General features: G+C 49.1%; 1 protein-coding gene across 2 annotated transcripts in view; it reads right to left on the bottom strand.

Annotated features, from left to right (window-relative positions):
* Positions 1 to 8,010, bottom strand: part of myripb (myosin VIIA and Rab interacting protein b) — a 139,002-nt gene extending 130,992 nt beyond the window's left edge. For both annotated transcript variants that reach the window (XM_055653892.1, XM_055653899.1), the window contains exon 1: positions 7,904 to 8,010. The gene's annotated coding sequence lies outside the window, so the exon portion shown is untranslated. The remainder of the gene's footprint in view (positions 1 to 7,903) is intronic.
* Positions 8,011 to 22,363: the final 14,353 nt, after the last annotated feature.

The following is a 22,363-nucleotide window of genomic DNA, read 5'->3' as shown; positions in this document are numbered from 1 at the left end:
CCCCGACCTCCGATGTACCCGCTACGTTCATTCTCTGTGCTTACCACGAGTTTGAGTTTTTTTAAACTCGGGAGATCTCTTGGAATGAACTCGTACCGTGGGACAGGGCTGTTATTATGTATCTGTACACTGTGAATGGCTCGAGTGTAATCATGTATTGTCTTTCCGCTGACTGGATAGCACGCAACACAAAAGCTTTTCACTGTACCTCAGTACACGTGACAATAAACTAAACAACGTGTAGAATCATAGGGCCTTTACAGCACGGAAACAAACCCTTCATCATCACGCATCCATGTCCACCTAGATGCCCATCTAAGCTCGTCCCAATTCCCCACGTTTTCCCATATCCCACTAAACCTTTCCTTTCATATATTCTTATCCGTAGAAAGCATCACAGCACGGTTTGGGAACGGCTCCAACCGAAACTACGAGAAATTGCAGAGACTTGTGGACGCAGCCCAGACCATCGCACGAACCAACCTCCCTTCCATCGACTCCATCTACACCTCACGCTGCCTCGGCAAGGCCAGCAGCATCATCAAGGTCCAGTCGCACCCGGTCACTCCCTCTTCTCCCCTCTCCCATCACGCAAGAGGTACAGAAGTGTGAAAACGCACACCTCCAGATTCAGGGGCAGTTTCTTCCCGGCTGTTATCGGGCAACTGAACCGCTACTAGAGAGTGGCCCTGACCTCCCATCTACCTTACTGGAGACCCTTGGACTATCTTTGATCAGACTTTAAAGGACTCATATCTTGTCCTAAACGTTATTCCCTTTATCCTGTATCGTTAAGGGCTTGTCCCACTTGGTGATTTTTTTCGGCGACTGCCGGCATCTTTGACTGATGTATAACGTCACCGAAACATTCGCGGTGGTGACACCATATTGACGCGAGGTGTTTTTTCAAGTGTCGCTACATTTTTTTTTTGTCGCCACAAGATTTCGAAATGTTCATAATCTTTTGGCGACACTGGTATGAGGCCGGAAGTCGCCAAAAAAAAAAATCGCCAAGTGGGACAAGCCCCATGCACTGTGAACGGCTTGATTGTAATCATGTATAATCTTTCTGCTGACTGGATAGCAAGCAACAATTATTTCAAAGCTCAAATTACAGCAGTACATGACAGTAATGATGGTGGCGGAATGGTAGACAGTGAGGGAGGATATCTACGTTTACAACAGGATCTAGATCAGTTGCGAAGATGAGTCAAGGAATGGCTAATGGAATTTAACATCGAGTCAGTGTGAGGTGTTGCACTTTGGTGAGTGGCCTACACAGTGAATGGTGGAGCCATAGAGACGATAGGTGCAGGAGTAGGCCATTCGGCCCTTCGAGCCATTCAATGTGATCATGGCTGATCATCCCCAATCAGTACCCTGTTCCTGCCTTCTCCCCATATCCCCCGACTCCGCTATCTTTTAGAGCCCTATCTAGCTCTCTCTTGACAGTATCCAGAGAACCTGCCTCCACCACCCTCTGAGGCAGAGAATTACACAGGCTCACAACTCTCTGGAGAATGGAGAGATCTGTGAGTACAGGTGCACCGTTCCAAGGCAGTGGTGGGGTCAGGTGGACAGTGCGGCGAGGAAGGCTTTTCCCACACCTACCTTCACTGGGAAGGGTGTGGAGTACGAGATGTTCCCGATGTTGGGGTATGAGGGGTATGGGGAGAAGGCAGGAACCGGGTACTGATTGTGGATGATCAGCCATGATCACATTGAATGGCGGTGCTGGCTCGAAGGGCCGAATGGCCTCCTCCTGCACCTATTGTCTAAGTTGGAAACGGTACAGAAGAGATTCACCAGGATGTTACGTGGGCTCGAGTTATACAGCGAGAGGTTGGATGGGCTGGGACTTTACTCTTTGGAGGCTGAGCGGTGACTTTAATGAGGTGTACAATAGACAATAGACGCAGGAGTAGGCCATTCGGCCCTTCGAGCCAGCACCGCCATTCAATGTGATCATGGCTGATCATCCACAATCAGTACCCCGTTCCTGCCTTCACCCCATATCCCCTGACTCCGCTATCTTTAAGAGCTCTATCTAGCTCTCTCTTGAAAGCACCCAGAGAACCGGCCTCCACCGCCCTCAGAAGCAGAGAATTCCACAGATTTGCAACTCTCTCTGGGAAAAAGTGTTTCCTCATCTCTGTTCTAAATGGCTTACCCCTTATTCTTAAACTGTGGCCCCTGGTTCTGGACTCTCCCAACATCGGGAACATGTTTCCTGCCTCTAGCGTGTCCAAACCCTTAATAATCTTATATGTTTCAATAAGATCCCCTCTCATCCTTCTAAATTCCAGAGTGTACAAGCCCAGCCACTCCATTCTCTCAGCATATGACAGTCCCGCCATCCCGGGAATTAACGTTGTAAACCTACGATGCATTCCTTAAATAGCGAGAATGTCCTTCCTCAAATTTGGGGATCAAAACTACACACAATACTCCAGGTGTGGTCTCACCAGGGCTCTGTACAACTGCAGGGACCTCTTTGCTCCTATACTCAACTCCTCTTGTTATGAAGGCCAGCATGCCATTCGCTTTCCTGACTGCCAAGAGTAGTTCAGCTGTACAAGATCATGAGGGGCACGGATAATGTGAACGCTCACAGTCTTTTTCTCTGGGATAGTGGATTCTAAAACTAGAGGGCACAGGCTTAAGGTGCGAGATTTCACTGAGACTTCAGGGGCAACTTTTTCCACTCAGAGGGTGGTCCGTATTTGGAAGGACTGCCAGAGGTAGCTATAGATGTGGATACAATGATGACTTTGATAAGACATTTGGACAGATATATGGAAATTAATGGTTTAGAGGGATATGGGTCAACTGCAGGCAAATGTGGCGAGCCCAGTAGGTCAACCAAGACAGGGTGGACAGGATGGGCCAAAGGGTCAGTTGCTGTACAATGCTGTGACACAAAGCTTTTAAATAAAAAAACATTGCTTAACTTACGATTCTAATCAAAGCTTTAAGGAGAAGGATGTTTTCTACCGGTTACAATAAAGGACAGCATTTTCTGTGTCACACGGTCAGGATGAAACACACTGAAAGATTGATTATAGTGGGGCTGTTTCAGCCACAACCACATGGTGATCCTTGCCCACTGGTTCCACAGGGGGGGGGGGGGGGGGGGGGGGGGGGGGGGGGGGGGCAGAGAGACACACACACACAGACACAGCCACACTCACAGACGGAGAGAGTCACGCACACAGACACAGAGAGAGGCACAAACAGACAGAGAGAGACACACAGACACAGACACAGAGAGAGGCACAAACAGACAGAGAGAGACACAGACACAGACAGGAAGCAGAGTAGGAATTAACGGGTTCTTTTCAGAATGGCAGGCAGTGACTAGTGGGGTGCCGCTAGGCTCGGTGCTGGGACCCCAGTTGTTTACAATCTATATTAACGATTTATACATGGGAATTAAATGTAACATTTCTAAGTTTGCGGATGACACAAAGCTGGGTGGCAGTGTGAGCTGCGAGGAGGAGGCTACGAGGCTGCATGGTGACTTGGACAGGTTGGGTGAGTGGGCAGATGCATGGCAGATGCAGTATAATGTGGATAAATGTGAGGTTATCCACTAGTGGCAAGAAAAGGAAGGCAGATTATTATCTGAATGGTGTCAGATCTGGAGAAGGGGAGGTGCAATGAGACCTGGGTGTGCGTGTACATCAGTCACTGAAAGTAAGCATGCAGGCACAGCAGGCAGTGAGGAAATATTGAAAAGACGAGGCTTGTATTCACTGGAGTTTAGAAGGATGAGGGGTGATCTTATATAAACATATACAATTATAAAAGGACTGGACAAGCTAGATGCAGGAAAAATGTTCCCAATGTTGGACGAGTCCAGAACCAGGGGCCACAGTCTTAGAATAAAGGGGAGGCCATTTAAGACTGAGGTGAGAAAAAACATTTTCACCCAGAGAGTTGTGAATTTGTGGAATTCCCTGGATGGATTTAAGAGAGATTTAGATAGAGCTCTAGGGGCTAGTGGAGTCAAGGGATATGGGGAGAAGGCAGGTTATTGATTGGGAACGATCAGCCATGATCACAATGAATGGCCGTGCTGGCTCGAAGGGCCGAATGGCCTCCTCCTGCACCTATTTTCTATGTTTCAAAGCCCGATCAGGCATAGTCCGAGGGTCACTAATGAGGTAGATAGTAGTTCAGCACTGCTCTCTGGTTGTGGTAGGATGGTTCAGTTGCCTGATAACAGCTGGGAAGAAACTGTCCCTGAATCTGGAGGTGTGGGTATTCACACTTCTGTACCTCTTGCCCGATTGGAGAGTCACCTTTCTCCTGTCCCCACCTCCTTACACTCATCTCCCATCTCCTAGTCCCACATCCCCCCCCACCCCCCTGTATTCCCCCCTCCAGCTTAACATTTCACTCCTCCTCTCCTTATCCAACACCCTTTTGTCACCTTCCCTGTGAAACGTCACCTATCCATGCTCTCCACAGATGCTGCCTGGCCCGCTGAGTTACTCCAGCACTCTGTGAAACGTCACCTATCCATGTTCTCCACAGATGCTGCCTGACCCGCTGAGTTACTCCAGCACTCTGTGCTTTTTAACTAAAAGCCTAGTCTGATTATTCGAGAATGGGACTGAACAGGCTAGAGACACCATCATGCTCATGAATATTGGGATGAATTCATCTCAATTTGTTAAAACAGTTGGGAATATGTTTCTATAAGATATCCCCTCATCCCTCTAAACTCCAGTGAATACAACCCTAGTCTTTTCAATCTTTCCTCATGTGACAGTCCCGCCATCCCAGGGATCAATCTCGTGAACCTACGCTGCACTGCCTCAATCATAAGGATCAGGTCTGAAGAAAGTTCTCGACACGAAACGTCACCTATTCCTTCACTCCATAGATGCTGCCTCACCCGCTGAGTTTCTCCAGCATTTTTGACTATCTCAGAATCCTATTAAATCTTTCCACCCCTCACCTTAAACCTATGTCATCTGGTCCTCGATTCCCCTACACTGGGCAGGAGACTACCTGCGTTCACAATAGACAATAGGTGCAGGAATAAGCCATTCGGCCCTTCGAGCCAGCACCGCCATTCCCTGAGATCTACTCCTCTCATGATTTTGTACGGCTCTGCCTGGGCCAAAATGCTGGTAAATGGAACTGGCTCTGATGGGACATCTTGGTCTGCATTGACCAGAAGGGCCGAAGGGCCTGTTCCTCCAGTTTCCGCCAAAGATCCTATAGTGGAGCAAGATGGACCACTCCTTCCAAATGCAATGGGCTGACGTGTAGTACGCAACGGAGCGGAACGTGGGCCTTTTTTTCATCCATTTCCATAACCGGACCCTACTCGGTGTAATCAACGTTGCGGGGGAACAGTTTGTGTTAATAAATTTAAATTCTAAAAATGAGGAGAAGATTTTTACCAAATAATGTTTATTTTTACGAGGATGTTTCCGTAACCGGCTTCCGTCTCCGCACTATTATCCTATGGGATCTTTGGTGCAGAGACGGAAGCCGGTGACAGAAATGGGGCCTTAAATTACCCAGGAATCTGCCCATGACCGCACTACGTCTTTTTCATCGAGTGGACTATCTTGCTCGCTATAGGATCTTTGGTTTCCGCTGGCAGCTGTACTTTAAAGGCATGCTGATAGCCTCTGTAAATGTCATAGTTCGCCGCTCCCATACAATTCAAATGCACCCTGTGGTTAAGGAGTGCCAAGATAAAGATGTTCAAATTAGACTCCATATCTCTGGAGATCTTAATGGCTGCGATAACCAGCAAAGCAAATCGAAATTTGAATGGAAAAATATTTATTTTATCTTCACCAATCCTTTATCATGGTGAAGGGGTAAAGAAGGCGTACGTTACGCTTGTCTCCATCGGTCGGGGCATTGAGTACAAGAGTCAGGAAGTCACCATGCAGCTCTATAGGACGTTGGTCAGGCTGCATCTGGAGTATTGCGTGTAGTTCTGGTCGCCCCCATTACAGGAAGCATGTGGGGGCTTTGGAGAGGGTGCAGAGGAGGTTTACCGGAATGATGCCTGGATTAGAGGGTTTCAGCCACAGGGAGAGGATGGACAGACTTGGGATTGTTTTCTCTGGAATGTCAGTGGTTGAGGGGAGACCTGGTAGAAGTGTAGAACGTTATGAGAGGCTTAGATAGAGTAGACAGTCAGAACCTTTCACTATGATGGTACTATCAAACACTGAGGACACAGCTGTCGGGTGAGAGGGGCAAAGTTTAAAGGAGATGTGCGGGGCAGGTTTTTTTTTTTTTTTTTTTTTTTTTACACAGAGGGTGGTGGGTGCCTGGAACGTGCTGCCAGGGGTGGTGGTGGAGGCAGATACGATAGTGGTGTACGGAGTTTGTACGTTCTCCCTGTGACCTGCGTGGGTTTTCTCCGAGTGCTCCGGTTTCCTCCCACACTCCAAAGTCGTACAGGTTTGTAGGTTAATTGGTTGCAGTAATAATTGTATATTATCGTGTGCGTGTGTGTGTGCGCGTGTGTGTGTGTGTGTGTGTTGGATAGTGTTAGTGTGCAGGGATCACTGGTGGACCGAAGAGCCCGTTTCCACGCTGCATCTACAAACTAAACTGAACTAGATCTCCTTCCTTTCACTCACTGAATAACAAGAGATAGAGCTAACTCGGGTCCAAGGATTTATCCACCTTATAGTGTGGGAAAGAACAGCAAATGCTGGTCTACAGCAAAGAAAGACACAAAATGCTGTGGGGAGGATTATCCACCTTATTGTTCTTCAACAGCCTCACCACCACCTCCTCAAAAACTGAAGATAGACACAGAGTGCTGGAGTAACTCAGCGGGTCAGGCAGCATCTCTGGAGAGAAGGAATGGGTGATATTACCCTTCTTCAGACATCTGGAGATCCTTCTCAAACTGCCCCGGCAGTCCCCTGGTTCTTGATTCCCTGGTTGAAAGGTTCAGTGCATCCGCCTTATCTATTCCTGTCATGATTGTGTACACCTCTATAAGATCACCCCATCACCCTCCTGTGCTCCAGGGAATAGAGCCCCAGCCTGTCCCATCTCTCCCTATAGCTCAGACCCTCGAGTCCTGGCAACATCCTCTCTGCAACATTTCACCTGTGACATGAGACAGGGTGTGACCAGAACGGGGGCAGGGTAGGTTATATGGGGGGAGGGAGGAGATTGATAGACCCAGGAACGCTGTCACCCACCCTTCCTTCCCACTGGGACTCCCTGGCCCACGAATTACCTATGTACCCTCTCTCTCTCTTCCTCTCCCAAACCTCCACACCACAAACCCTCCTCTCTCTCCCTCCCTCTCTGTCTCTCCCTCCCTCTTTCTCGTTACCTATCCGTCTCTCCCTCCCTCTCTCTCTCTCCCTGCACTGCGTCCGAACGTCAATGCATCCCTGCGCCGGCTATAAGCTCACACCCACCCACATACACACACACTCACATCCACACACACATCCACATTCACACCTACACACTCGCACACACAATCACGCCGACCCACACCAACCCACACATACTCAGCACATCAGCATGCTAGTGACATGGGAGAATCGAGCTGTGTGTGTGTGTGTGTGTGTGTGTGTGTTTGGCTGTCTGTGGCTGGCTGGGTCTGCCTGCCTGTGAGTGTATGTATCTGTTCGTGTGTCTGTGGGAGTGTCTGTGTGTGTGTCTGTGTCTATGTCTGTGTGTACCTGTGTGTGTGTGTATCTGTGTGTCTCTCTGTCTGTCTGTGAGTGTGTATGTCTGTGTTTGTCTGTCTGTGAGTGTCTGTGTGTGTGTGTATGTGTAAAACGGCAGCATTAAATCCCTCGGCAGCTGCATCTTGCACAGTGTCTGTGCATTGATATTTGCACAACACTCCGTCTCTCCCCCTCCCCTCCAGCAAACAACCCTGACCTACCTTGAGCAGGCAGTGCTGCAAGAGGGCTGTGTCCGTGTATCCGCCGCCGGCAGCAACAGCAGCAGCAGCAGCCTCGGCTGCATTGATCCGTCTCAGTGTGAGAGTGAGTCTCAGCGCTGCATTAGTCTAGCCGCCTCCCTCCTCCTCCTGTACCCGCCCAATCACAGCCCGCCTCCGACACCGCCCGCGCTCCTATTGGTCGAGGGGAGACCAGAGCTGTGTGTGATTGGCTGCTTATTTAAGGGGGTAGTGCCCCCCCCCTACTGACCACTGACCTCCCCCCCCCCACTGACCACTCACCCCCCACCCCCCTACTGACCACTCCCCCCCCCTGACCACTCACCACCACCCCCCCCCCCCACAGCCCACTCACCCCCACCCCCCCTCAAAAACACTCGGGTGAAATCCCCCCCCAAAATAAATGGGGTCAAATCGTCCCCCCTCCCTTCAGGCATCTACTGACCCTCCCCCCCCCCCCCCCCCCATCCACCCCCCCTCCTCCCTCTCCCGCGGGCATCAACTGACCACCCGCCCCTCTCCACCCCCCCCCCCCCATCTCCCCCCTTCTCCCCCTCCCCCCCTCTCTCCCTCTGTCCCTCCCTCCCCCCTCTCCCCTTCCCCCCCTCAACCCTAGAGGGACACGGATCATGTGCAGGCAGAGGAGATGCAGAGAAGGGGAGAGAAGGGGAGAGATGGAATGAAACGGGGGAGAGAAGGGGGAGAGAGGGAGAGAAGGGGAGAGAGAGGAGAGAAGGAGAGAGGGGGAGAGAACGGGAGAGAACGGGGAGAGAAGGGGGAGGAGAGGGGAGAAGGGGAGGGGAGAGAAGGGGGAGAAGGGGAAGAAGGAGAAGGGGAGAAGGAGGGAAGGGGAGAGAAGGGGAAAGAAGGGGAGAGAAGGGGAGAGAAGGAGAGAAAACGGGGGGGAGAGGAGAGAAGAGAGAGAAGAAGGGGAGAGAAAGGGAGAGAAGGGGAAAGAGGGGAGAGAAGGGGAGAGAAGGGGAGAGAAGGGGAAAGAAGGAGAAGGGGAAAGAAGGGAAGAGAAGGAGAGAAACGGGGAGAGGAGAGAGAGGAGAGAAGGGGAGAGGGGGAGAGAAGGGGAGAGAAAGGGAAGAGAGGGGGAAAGAAGGGGAGAGAAGGGGAGAGAAGGGGAGAGAAGAGGAGAGAGAAGGGAGAGAAGGGGAGAGGGGAGAGAAGGAAGAGAGGGGAGGAAGAAGGGTAGAGAAGGGGAGAGAAGGGGGAGAGAAGGAGAGAAAGGGGAGAGAGGAGAGAGAAGAGGAGAGAAGAGGAGAGAAGAGGAGAGAGAAGAGGGGGAGAGGGGGAGAGAAGGGGAGAGAAGGGGAGAGAAGGGGGGAGAGAAGGGAAAGAAGGGGAAGAGAAGGGGAGAGAAGGGAGAGAAGGGAGAAGGGGAAGAAGGGGAGAAGGGGGAAAGAAAGAAGGGAAGAGAAGGAGAGAATGGGGAGAGAGAAGGGGAGAGAAGGGGAGAGAAGGGGGAGAAGGGAAAGAAGGGGAGAGAAGGGAAAAGAAGGGAGAGAAGGGGAGAGAAGGGGAAAGAAGGAGAAGGGGAAAGAAGGGAAGAGAAGGAGAGAAACGGGGAGAGAAGGGGAGAGAAGGGGAAAGAAGGGGAGAGAAGGGGAAAGAAGGGGAGAGAAGGGGAGAGAGAGAGAAGGGGAGAGAAGGGGAAGGGAGAGAAGGGGAAAGAAGGGAATAGATGGAGAGAGATGGATAGAGAAGGAGAAGGGGAGAGAGAAGGAGAAGGAGAGAGAAGGGCAGAGAAGGGGAGAGAGAAGGAGAGGGAAGGGGAGAAGGGGAGACAAGTGGAGAAAAGGAGAAAGAAGGGGATAGAAGGGGGGGAAGAGGGGGAGAAGGAGTGGAGACACTTTTAAGAAGTATAATAAAGTTTGGCGGGCATTTAACGTTACCGGTATGTTTTCCTTGGTCCTGAAAACTTCAATGAGCCAAATAAAATGCCCGGTCAGCGAAGGAGATTGCCTACGGCTGCCCTCGACTGCCTGTAACTACATAGCAACCCCACTCCACTGCACTACGAGTTCAAAAGAACCATGCCGACCAAATTTTTACTCGCTGAAAATGTTTACTCTGCCCTCGACCAGACTGAGGCCGCGAGTATGCGGGAACTTCCCTCGAGCATGAAGGAGAGTTGCAGTGACCTCATCGGACCTCCTCGTACCACGTGCCGACCATGCTGCGAGTTTGAGTCGAGGGCAAACTCTTCTAAACTCGCCCCTTAAACCATCGGGAAGAAGGTAGAGGAACCTGAAAACCGTGACCTCCAGGTTCAGGAACAGCCTCTCGCCGACAACTATCAGGCTCTTGAACACTGCACAATGCTAATCTCAACAACTATCATCTTCTGTGGAATGTGTCTGTGGTTGCACTACCAACCAGCTTTGCTCTGTAATAGTCACCTCGAGTTACGGGCCTGTCCCACTTACACAACTTTTTCGGCGACTGCCGGCACCCATCGTAGGTCATTGCAGGTCGCTGGATTTTTCAACATGTTGAAAATCCAGCGGTGACCAGAAAGATGCTACGACTCTTTGGGCGACTGAGGAGACGACTCACGACCATACAGGCGACATGTCGCGGGGTGAAGCCTGTCTGATCGTGAGCAGTGGCCCAAAGAGTCGTAGTTCTAGTCGTCGCTGGATTTTCAACACATTGAAAATTTTCGGCGACCTGCAACAGGCCCATTACTGTTATTAATTTAACATTATTGATTATTATATTTTGATCCGAGTGTCGTTGGATTTACATGCTTGTATATATTGCTAACTGTCGCTGTATGTCATGTTGTTACTTGTGAGCGGAGCACCAATGCAATTTCCTTGTATGTGAATACTTGGCCAATAAACTTATTCATTCATTCATATGTCACAGCTTCAGACTTTTGGTGATCTATATGTCAAGGTAACTAAGGTTCAACCCAGACCATCGCACAAACCAACCTCCCTTCCATTGGCTCCGTTTATACCTCACGCTCTCTCGGCAAGGCCAGCAGCGTCATCGAGGACCAGTCTCACCCCCGGCCACTCCCCCTTCTCCCCTCTCCCATCGGGCAAGAGGTACAGAAGTGTGAAAACGCACACGTCCAGATTCAGGGACAGTTTCTTCCCAGCTGTTATCAGGCAACTGAACCATCCTACCACAACCAGACAGCAGTGCTGAACTACTATCGAACTATCCTTGATCGGACTGTACTGACTTTACCTTGCACTAAACATTAAAGGTAGACAAAAATGCTGGAGAAACTCAGCGGGTGTGGCAGCATCTATGGAGCGAAGGAATAGGCGGCGTTGCAGGTTGAGATCCTTCTTCAAACACATTGTTCCCTTAACCTGTATCTGTACACAGTAAACGGCTCGATTGTAATCATGTATTGTCTTTCCGCTGACTGGTTAGCACGCAACAAAAGCTTTTCATTGAACCTCGGTACATGTGACAATAAACTAATGGGGCTGCCCACTGTACGAGCTAATTCAAGAGTTCTCCCGAGTTTCCCCAGATTCGATACCCGATCTATTTACTTCCTGATTTTGTACACATTTATAAGATCACCCTTCAACTTTCCAAGGAATAAAGACCAGCCTGCTCAACCTCTCGCTATAGCTCAAGCCCTCGAATGCTGGCAACATCCTCGTCAACCTCCTCTGCCCCCTTGCTGGCTTAACTACATCTTCCTACTCTGTGAACACGTGACTCTTTGGTCTATTAATGCAGTCAAGAAATAATTATGAAGATTTAGTGCCTATCCACAATCTGGAGCCATTTACAATTCCACACGCATACAACATTGTCTGACATTTGATTTAATTCGTACTGAAGTCACAAGAAATGGTTTACAGATGGATGGCATGGTGGTGCAGCGATAGAGTTATGCCCCTGTCCCACTTAGGAAGCCTGAACGGAAACCTCTGGAGACTTTGCGCCCCACCCAAGGTTTCCGTGTGGTTCCCGGAGGTTGCAGGTAGTTGCCGGAGGTTGCAGGTATAGGAAGCAGGTAGAGAGACTGACAAAAGCCTCCGGGAACCGCACGGAAACCTTGAGTGGGGCGCAAAGTCTCCAGAGGTTTCCGTTCAGGTTTCCTAAGTGAGACAGGGGCATTACTGCTTTACAGCGCCAGAGACCCGGGTTCCATCCTGACTACGGGTGCCGTCTGTACGGAGTTTCTACGTTCTCCCCATGAACTGCGTGGGTTTTCTCCGGGAGCTCTGGTTTCCTCCCACACTCCAAGGACGTATAGGTTTGTAAGTTTATTGGCTGCAGTAAAAGTTGTAAATTGTCCCTAATGTGTGTAGGATAGTTTCAGTGTACGGGGTGATCGCCAGTTGGTGCAGACTCGGTGGGCCATAGGGCCTGACACGTGATGTATCCTCATGTTAAAAAATGATAGTGGAATTAGACCATTCGGCTCATCAAGTCTACTCTGCCATTCAATCGTGGCTGATCTAACTCTACCTCCTAACCCCATTCTCCTGTCTTCTCCCCATGACCCCTGACACCCATACTAATCAAGAATCTGTTAATCTCCACCTTAAAAATATCCACTGACTTGGCCTCCACAGCCGTCTGTGGCAATGAATTCCACAGATTCACCACCCTCTGACTAAAGAAATTCCTCCTCCTCTCCTTTCTAAAGGTACGTCCTTTAGTTCTGAGGTTGTACCCTCTAGTCCTACACTCTCCCACCGGGATGGCGGGACTGTCATATGCTGAGAGAATTGAACGGCTGGGCTTGTGTACTCTGAAATTTCGAAGGATGAGAGTCTCAGTGTTGCAGTTGAATAAAGGAGACTATGGGGCCATGAGGGAGGAGCTGGCCAAAGTTGACTGGAAAGATACACTAGCAGGGATGACAGTGGAACAAAAATGGCAGGTATTTCTAAGAAAGGGCCTGATGGTCTGCATCCCAGGGTACTTAAGGAAGTGGCTCTAGAAATCGTGGATGCATTGGTGATAATTTTTCAATGTTCTATAGATTCAGGATCAGTTCCTGTGGATTGGAGGGTAGCTAATGTTATCCCACTTTTTAAGAAAGGCGGGAGAGAGAAAACAGGGAATTATAGACCAGTTAGCCTGACATCGGTGGTGGGGAAGATGCTGGAGTCAATTATAAAAGATGAAATAGCCGAACATTTGGATAGCAGTAACAGGATCGGTCCGAGTCAGCATGGATTTACGAAGGGGAAATCATGTTTGACTAATCTTCTGGAATTTTTTGAAGATGTAACTAGGAAAATGGACAGGGGAGAACCAGTGGATGTAGTGTATCTGGACTTTCAGAAAGCATTTGATAAGGTCCCACATAGGAGATTAGTGGGCAAAATTAGGGCACATGATATTGGGGGTAGAGTGCTGACATGGATAGAAAATTGGTTGGCAGACAGGAAACAAAGAGTAGGGATTAACGGGTCCCTTTCAGAATGGCAGGCAGTGACTAGTGGGGTACAGCTAGGCTCGGTGCTGGGACCGCAGCCATTTACAAAGTCAATGATTTGGATGAAGGGATTCATAGTAACATTAGCAAATTTTCAGATGACACAAAGTTGGGTGAACTGTGAGGAGGATGCTATGAGAATGCAGGGTGACTTGGACAGGTTGGGGGAGTGGGCAGATGCATGGCAGATGAAGTTTAATGCGGATAAATGTAAGGTTATCCATTTTGGTAGCAAAAACAGGAAGGCAGATTACTATCTAAATGGCGTCAAGTTGGGAAAAGGGGAAGTACAACGGCATCTGGGGATCATTGTACATCAGTCTATGAAAGTAAGCATGCAGGTACAGCAGGCAGTGAAGAAAGCGAATGGCATGTTGTCCTTTGTAACAAGAGGAATCGTATATAGGAGCAAAGAGGTCCTTCAGCAGTTGTACAGAGCCCTAGTGAGACCACACCTGGAGTATTGTGTACAGTTTTGGTCCCCTAATTTGAGGAAGGACATTCTTGCTATTGAGGGAGTGCAGCGTAGGTTTACAAGGTTAATTCCCGGGATGGCGGGACTGTCATATGCTGAGAGAATGGAGCATCTGGGTTTGTACACTCGGGAGTTTAGAAGGAGGGAATCTAATTGAAACATATAAGATTGTTAAGGGTTTGGACACGCTAGAGGCAGGAAACATGTTCCCGATGTTGGGGGAGAACCAGGGGCCACAGTTTATGAATAAGGAGTAAGCCATTTAGAACGGAGATTAGGAAACACTTTTTCTCACGGAGAGTGGTGAGTGTGGAATTATCTGCCTCAGAGGGCGGTGGAGGCCGGTTCTCTGGATGCTTTCAAGAGAGAGTTGGATTGAGGTGTTAAAAATAGCGGAGTCAGGGGATATGGGGAGAAGGCAGGAACGGAGCACTGATTGGGGATGATCAGCCATGATCACATTGAATGGCGGTGTTGGCTCGAAGGGCCGAATGTCCTACTCCTGCGCCTATTGTCCATTGTCTATTGTCTAAATTGACTCTAAGCTGTGAGACATGGTGAGGTTAGTGAACGTGTGCCAGAGTTTAAGTTATCTGTTCAGATTTCTCATGATATCAACTGTAGATAGTTAGACAATAGGCAATAGGTGCAGGAGTAGGCCATTCGGCCCTCTGAGGCAGAGAATTCCACAGACTCACCACTCTCTGTGAGAAAAAGTGTTTCCTCATCTCCGTTCTAAATGGCTTACCCTTTATTCTTAAACTGTGGCCCCTGGTTCTGGGCTCCCCCAACATCGGGAACATATTTCCTGTCTTTCGCGTGTCCAAATCCTTAATAATCTTATATCTAAATGTGCCGCTATTTCATCTTTTCTAATTGACTCCAGCATCTTCCCCACTCTGGCCACTGCTATATTAGGAAAATTGTTTGTGTCCTCCTTAGTGAAGACAGATCCAAAGTACCTGTTCAACATCTGCCATTTCCTTGTTCCCCATAATAAAATTACCTTTTTCGGTCTTCAAGAGTTGAACTTTGGTGTTAACTAATTTTTTCCTCTTCCTATCCTCCTTTATATTCTTGGCTAGCTTACCTTCGTACCTTATCTTTTCTCCCCATATTGCCTTTTTAGTTATCTTCTGTTGCTCTTTAAACATTACCCAATCCTCTTGCTTCCCGCTCATCTTTGCGACGTTGTACTTCTTCTCTTTTATTTTTATACTGTCCCTGACGTCCCTTGTCAGCCACGGTCGCCCTTTACTCCCCATGGAATCTTTCTTCCTCTTTGGAATGAACTGATCCTGCACCTTCTGTATTATTCCTAGAAACACCTGCCATTGTTGTTCCACTGTCATCCCTACTAGTGTATCTTTCCAGTCAACTTTGGCCAGCTCCTCCCTCATGGCTCCATAGTTCCCTTTGTTCAACTGTAACACTGAGACCCCCGATCTACCCTTCTCCCTCTCCAATTGTAGATTAAAACATCGTATTATGGTCACAACCTCCTAATGGCTCCTTAACCTTAAGTGCCTTTATCAAATCCGGTTCATGACACAACACCAAATCCAGAATTTCCTTCTCCCTGGTAGGCTCCAATACAAGCTGCTCGAAGAATCCATCACAGAGGCACTCCACAAAGTCCCTTTCTTGGGGTCCAGTACCAACCTTATTTTCCCAGCCTACCTGCACGTTGAAATCTCCCATAAAAACCGTGGCGTTACCTTTACTGCATGCCAATTTTAACTCCTGATTCAAGGCACCCTATATCCAGGCTACTGTTTGGGGGCCTGTAGATTAGTCCCATTAGGATCTTTTTTACCCTTACAATTCCTTAGTTCTATCCATACTGACTCCACATCTCCTGTTTCAATGTCACCCCTTGCAAGGGACTGAATTTCATTCCTCACCAACAGGGCAACCCCACCGCCTCTGCCCACCTGTCTGTCTTTTCGATACGACGTATACCAATTGGACATGCCAATTTGAACTCCTGATTTAGTTAGGAAGATACACGGGCCTGTATTCAACCTTGAACCAGAGCCAGCCCTTAATGAGATTAACTGGTTTAAAACATCTCAACGCTGTTCTTTCTCTCTCTCAGCGTTGTTGACTCAATGTTTTCCAGATTTTCCCACCGGACAGTGAATTCACTCATTACCGAGAGAAGTCACGAGATTCAAGTCTCGTTCTGACCTTTTCCGCGCTTCTTCTGCTTTTCCGCACAGCGCACCATTGGGAACATATCTGCTGCATCCAGCTTGTCCGGTCCTTTTATAATTTTATATCTTCTTATAAGAAACATATAAAATTATAAAAGGACTGGACAAGCCAGATGCAGGAAAAATGGTCCCAATGTTGGGCGAGTCCAGAACCAGGGGCCATAGTTTAAGAATAAAGGGGAGGCCATTTAAGACTGAGGCGAGAAAAAACCTTTTCACCCAGAGAGTTGTGAATTTGTGGAATTCCCTGCCATAGAGGGCAGTGGAGGCCAAGTCACTGGATGGATTTGAGAGAGAGTTAGATAGAGCTCTAGGGGCTAGTGGATTCAAGGGATATGGGGAGAAGGCAGGCACGGGGTATTGATTGGGGACGATCAGCCATGATCGAAGGGCCGAATGGCCTCCTCCTGCACCTATTTTCTTTGTTTCTATGTTTCTATGTTAAGGGACAGTTTCTTCCCAGCTGTTATCAGGCTACTGAATCATCCTACCACAACCAGAGAGCGGTCCTGAACGATTGTCAGACTATACTTGATGGGACTTTACCGGCTTTATCTTGCACTAAACGTTATTCCCTTATCATGTACCTGTACACTGCGAACCGCTCAATTGTAATCATGTATTGTCTTTCCGCTGACTGGATAGCACCCAACAAGCTTTTCACTGTACCTCAGTACACTTGACAATAAACAAAACTGAAGTGTACTGAACTGAACTAATAAACTGACAAAGGAGTCCAAAACCAGGGGCCACACAGTTTAAGAGTACGGGGTAAGCCATTTAGAACGGAGATGAGGAAACACTTTCTCACACAGAGAGGTGTGAGTCTGTGAAATTCTCTGCCTCAGAGGGCGGTGGAGGCAGGTTTTCTGGATACTTTCAAGAAAGAGCTAGATAGGGAATTTAAAGATAGCGGATTCACGGGATATGGGGAGAAGACAGGAACGGGAATACTGATTGGGGATGATCAGCCATGATCACATTGAATGGCGGTGCTGGCTCGAAGGGCCGAATGGCCTACTCCTGCACCTATTGTTCTATTGTTTATTGAGGTACAGGTTTGTAGGTTAATGGACTTCTGTAAAATTGTAAATTGTTCTTAGTGTCCTGGATCGTGCAAGTTCACGGGGTGATCGCTGGTCGGCGCGGACTCGGTGGGCCGATGGGCCTGTTTCTTCGCTGTATCTTGAAAGTCCAAAGTGCTTGACGCTGAATTAATTAAATCCCCACCATGCGAGCCATTACGCAAATCTGTAGCTAATCCTACTTCAGACTGAGTTATTATCCTGCTGTAATTAGTGTTGAGGAGATCAGACACACACATTATGTCGCTCAGCTCACATTCCTTCTTACGAAGACTGAAATAGGATAGTGTTGTTGTAACGGGTGATCTCTGGGTGGCACAGACATGGGGGGGGGGGCGAAGGGGCCTGTTTCCACATGGTATCTCTAAAGCCACAAAGCGTAAAGCGTAACTTCTCCGTGGAATGTCACCTTGTCTTGGTGGAGAAGCTTGTGTGGTCCTGAGATCCTGAGAGCGATGCCGTCTGGAGCTGTGCTCCTGGTAGGGCCACCCATGGTGGTAAGGTCGAGGGGGAGGTCTCTGACAAAGAGCAATCCAACCAAGACCTCAACGGAGGACGACGGCTGACCTTAGTAGAGCGTCACAACGGCTGGGAAGGCGGATGAAGGCTGCAGCAGAAAAGGGTCTCCGGTCGTCTTGGACTCCATGCCACTGGATCCTGACCCAGATCTGTCAAGGACCGTGGGGTGGCTGTCTGTGCACCGGTCTCCCCACGTTGAACAAAGTCACGCACAGGGCGTCCACCAACCCTAGAGACACCCATGGTCAGCCATGACCGAAGGGGGCCTAAAAAGTAAAACAGAGCACAGGCCGTAGATCAGTACAACACACTAGGTCTATGTTATCCCACTTTCTCATCCACTCCCGAAATGTTACAGACAATTTACAGAGGCCAATTAACCAACAAACCTGCCTCTTTGGGATGTGGGAAGGATCCAGAGCACTCATAGGGCGGTCGCGGTGGTGCAGCGGTAGAGTTACTGCCTTACAGGGAATGCAGCGCAGGAGACCGTGGTTCGATCCCGACTACGGGCGCTGTCTGTACGGAGTTTGTACGTTCTCCCCGTGACCTGCGTGGGTTTTCTCCAAGATCTTCGGTTTCCTACCACACTCCAAAGACCCACAGGTTTGTAGGTTAATTGGTTCAAGTTCAAGTTCCATTTATTGTCACATGCACCAGTTGGTTCAGTGAGATTCGAGTTACCATACAGCCACACGAATAAAAATTGTCCCTAGTGGGTTTAGGATGGTGTTAATGTAGAAACATAGAAACATAGATAATAGGAGTGGGAGTACTGCAGGAGTAGGCCATTCGGCCCTTCGAGCCTACACCGCCATTCAGTATGATCATGGCTGATCATCCAACTCAGTATCCTGTACCTGCCTTCTCTCCATACCCCCTGATCCCTTTAGCCCCAAGGGCCCCGTCTAACTCCCTCTTAAATATAGCCAATGAACTGGCCTCAACTACCTTCTGTGGCAGAGAATTCCAGAGATTCACCACTCTCTGTGTGAAAAATGTTTTTCTCATCTCGGTCCTAAAAGATTTCCCCCTTATCCTTGAACTGCGACCCCTTGCTCTGGACTTCCCCAACATCGGGAACAATCTTCCTGCATCTAGCCTGTCCAACCCCTTAAGAATTTTGTAAGTTTCTATAAGATCCCCCCTCAATCTTCTAAATTCTAGCGAGTGCAAGCCGAGTCTATCCAATTCAAATCAATTCAATTCAACTTTATTGTCATTGCACAGACACAAGTATGGGTGCAACAAAATGTAGTTTAGCATCAGCCTGTAGTAATAGTGCAATATGGAAATAAAAATACAGAATAAGCAAACAATGTGGACGGAGAGACTGGCGAAATCTATCAGCGGGACTCCGAGTTCAGCAATGTGATAGTGTTGTTGTAGAAGCTGTTCCTCATCCTACTAGTACGAGACCTGAGGCTCCTGTACCGCCTCCCTGATGGGAGGAGGGCAAACAGTCCATGGTTAGGGTGGGAGGGGTCTTTGATGATCTTCCCGGCCCGTCTCAGACACCGTTTTCGGTGGAGGGCATCCATGGCAGGGAGCGGGGCACCGATGATGTACTGAGCGGTTTTCACCACCCGTTGTAGTGCCTTCCTGTCCGCTACGGTGCAACTGCTGTACCATACCGTGAAGCAGGTGGTCAGGATGCTTTCGATGGTACAGCGGTAAAAGTACCATCCAGTGCTGGACAGTACCATAAGTACTATCCAGTCTTTCTTCATAATGTGCGGATGATCGCCTGTCGGCACGGACCCGGTGGGCCGAAGGGCCTGTTTCCGCACTGTATCTACCAAACTAAACCCGGAGGAAAACACACGTGGTCACAGGAGGATCATGCAAACTCCACACAGGTTGCTTCCAAGGGCAGGATCGAGCATGTGTTACTGGCGCTATAAGTCAGCGGTTCTATCGCTGCACCTCTGTGCTGCTCCTGATATGCACATCTGATGTGTTTAGATAAGGACGCAAGGCGCAGCTGTACCTCGGTACACGTGGCAATAATCAGGGTCTGAAGAAAGGTCTTGACACAAAACATCGCCAAGTACTCCAGTGATGCTGCCGGACCTGCCGAGTTAGTTTTGGTCATTTATTGTCACGTGTAGCGAGGTACAGTGAAAAGCTTTTTGTTGCGTGCTAACCAGTCGGCGGAAAGACAATACATGATTACAATCGAGCCGTCCACAGTGTACAGATACAGGATAAAGGGAATAACGTTTGGTGCAAGGTAAATGCATAGGATACATAGACAATAGGTGCAGGAGTAGGCCATTTGGCCCTTCGAGCCAGCACCGCCATTCAATGTGATCATGGCTGATCATCCACAATCAGTACCCCGTTCCTGCCTTCTCCCCATATCCCCTGACTCTAGGGCTATCTTTAAGAGCCCTATCTAGCTCTCTCTTGAAAGCATCCAGTGAATTGGCCTCCACTGCCTTCTGAGGCAGACTATTCCACAAATTCACGAATCTCTGGGTGAAAAAAACTCTCTGGGTGAAAAAGACTCTCAGGGTGAAAAAGTCCAGTATAGTTTAATTAAAGATAGTCCGAGAGTCCCCACTGAGGTAGATGGGAGGTCAGGACCGCTCTCCAGTTGCTATCTAGTTGTACCCATTTTTAATAAGAATGCAAACCTCAACCCAAACTAGAAACATAGATGGAAATTACGTGCCGGTAGGCCATTCGGCCCTTCGAGGCACCGCTCTCAATATTGATCAGTTGCATCCAACTCAGTATCCCGTAGTTGTAGTTAGGGCCAATAATGAATGCAAACCTCAACATGAAAAAAAACACATCCTTAACTATAATTGGGACCAATCTTCCTGCAATAATTCAGCTTAGATTAGTTTAGTTTAGTTTCGAGATACAGTGCGGAAACAGGCCCTTCAGCCCACCGAGTCCGTGGCGGCCAGCGATCCCCGCACACTAACTCTACCCTACACACACCAGGGACAATTTGCATTTATACCAAGCCAATTAACCTTTTCCACACATAGTTCCACATCTGTGGAATTCCCAGCCTCAGATGGCGGTTGCTTTCAAGAGAGAGCTAGATAGGGCTCTTAAAGATAGCGGAGTCAGGGGATATGGGGAGAAGGCAGGAACGGGGTACTGATATGGGATGATCAGCCATGATCACATTGAATGGCGGTGCTGGCTCGAAGGGCCTAATGGCCTACTCCTGCACCTATTGTCTATTGTCTTAACCTACAAACCTGTACATCTTTGGAGTGTGGGAGATCTCGGAGACAAAAAATCCACGCAGGTCACGGGGAGAACGTAACAATTCCGTACAGATTAATAATAATAATAATAATAAATTATATTTGCGGGCGCCTTTCAAAGACTCAAGGACACCTTACAGAAATTAGCAAAAGAGAAAAAACATATAGTCGGAGTAAAATAAATAATAAGGACATCACCAGTACACAAATTAGAGACAGAAATCGCTCCAAAGACAAAAAATCAAAAAACACAATGTGAAGAGAGAGCAGCGGCAGCTAAACCGCGCCAGCGTCCACTCTCCCTTCCGACAGCCATCTTGGACACAGACTAACATATTAACTTACACACAAAAAAATCATCCCCCCACAATGGTTACCACTGTGGGGGAAGGCACAATGTCCAGTCCCCATCCCCAGTTCTCCCAAAGTCAGGCCTATTGAGGCCACCGCTATTGCCTCTACGGAGGCCCGATGTTCGTGGCCGTTCTCGCCGGGTGGTGTTGCCCCGGCGTCGGGAGAGTCCTCTCAGCGGCTGGGCCACCTGGAACGGCCGCTTCCTTACCGGAGATCGCGGCTTCCGAAGCCGGCAAGGCCGCGCCGGGTTGGAGCTCCCAGGCTCCCGATGTTGAAGTCGGCGCTGCCCACTCCGTTCCGCAGACCCGCAGCCCGGAGGTGTTGATCTCGCTGGTCACAGCTCACCGGAGCTTCAGCGCGTAGATCCAGCGCAGCGACCCAGGCAAGGCATCGCCCGCTCCGCTCCGCGATAGCGCTCCAGCGCTGTGCCGCCACTGAAGCAGAGGTGCTGGACGGTCCCCGCCAGGAAACGGCGCTCCATGCCCGCTGGTAGGCCATGAGGACGGGTCGACGGGGCAGCCCGGAGAAAAAGCTGCCTCACCGACCAGGTAGGGACCTAGAAGTATAATTATCCCCTACCCCCCACATTAAAAAGACAATTTCTCCAACAGACGAAGCACAGGACTTACTAAAAACTTCAAAAAAAAAATGAATTAAACGGACGGCTGCTGGATAGCAGCCGTTCCCCAGATGGCTCCTCCTCCGAAAAGATTGCACCCGTAGTCGGGATCGAACCTGGTTGTCAGGCGCTTGTGAGGCAGCAACGCTACCGCTGCGCCACCGTGGAAAACATGAGCAGAGTTAACAAGCTAGTTAAGTTTGCGTGTTCCAAACTAAGTGATGTTGAACAAGCAATTAGCAAATAGAAACGCTTGCTGATTCAATCTGTTGGAACTCTTCCAAGAGCAAGAATCTCGGCTGCTCAATTGATGCCAATAAACGGAATTACAGCCTGTTTATGTGTACGATTATCAGGAGCGGTAACATCAATGCCCAGGGTGAGATCTGCCCCAGGAGTTCATCTCTCAGTCTCGCTGCGCTAATCCCCTTTCAAACGATGAGAAATGTCTGAAGAAAGGTCTCGATCTGAAATGTCACCCGTTCCTTCTCTCCAGAGATGCTGCCT

This window comes from Leucoraja erinacea, chromosome 2 (genome assembly GCF_028641065.1).
Source record: "Leucoraja erinacea ecotype New England chromosome 2, Leri_hhj_1, whole genome shotgun sequence".
Classification (NCBI taxonomy): Eukaryota; Metazoa; Chordata; class Chondrichthyes; order Rajiformes; family Rajidae; genus Leucoraja; species Leucoraja erinaceus.
The sequence above is the reverse complement of the archived record's forward strand: the minus strand, read 5'-3'. Positions and strand labels throughout refer to the sequence as shown.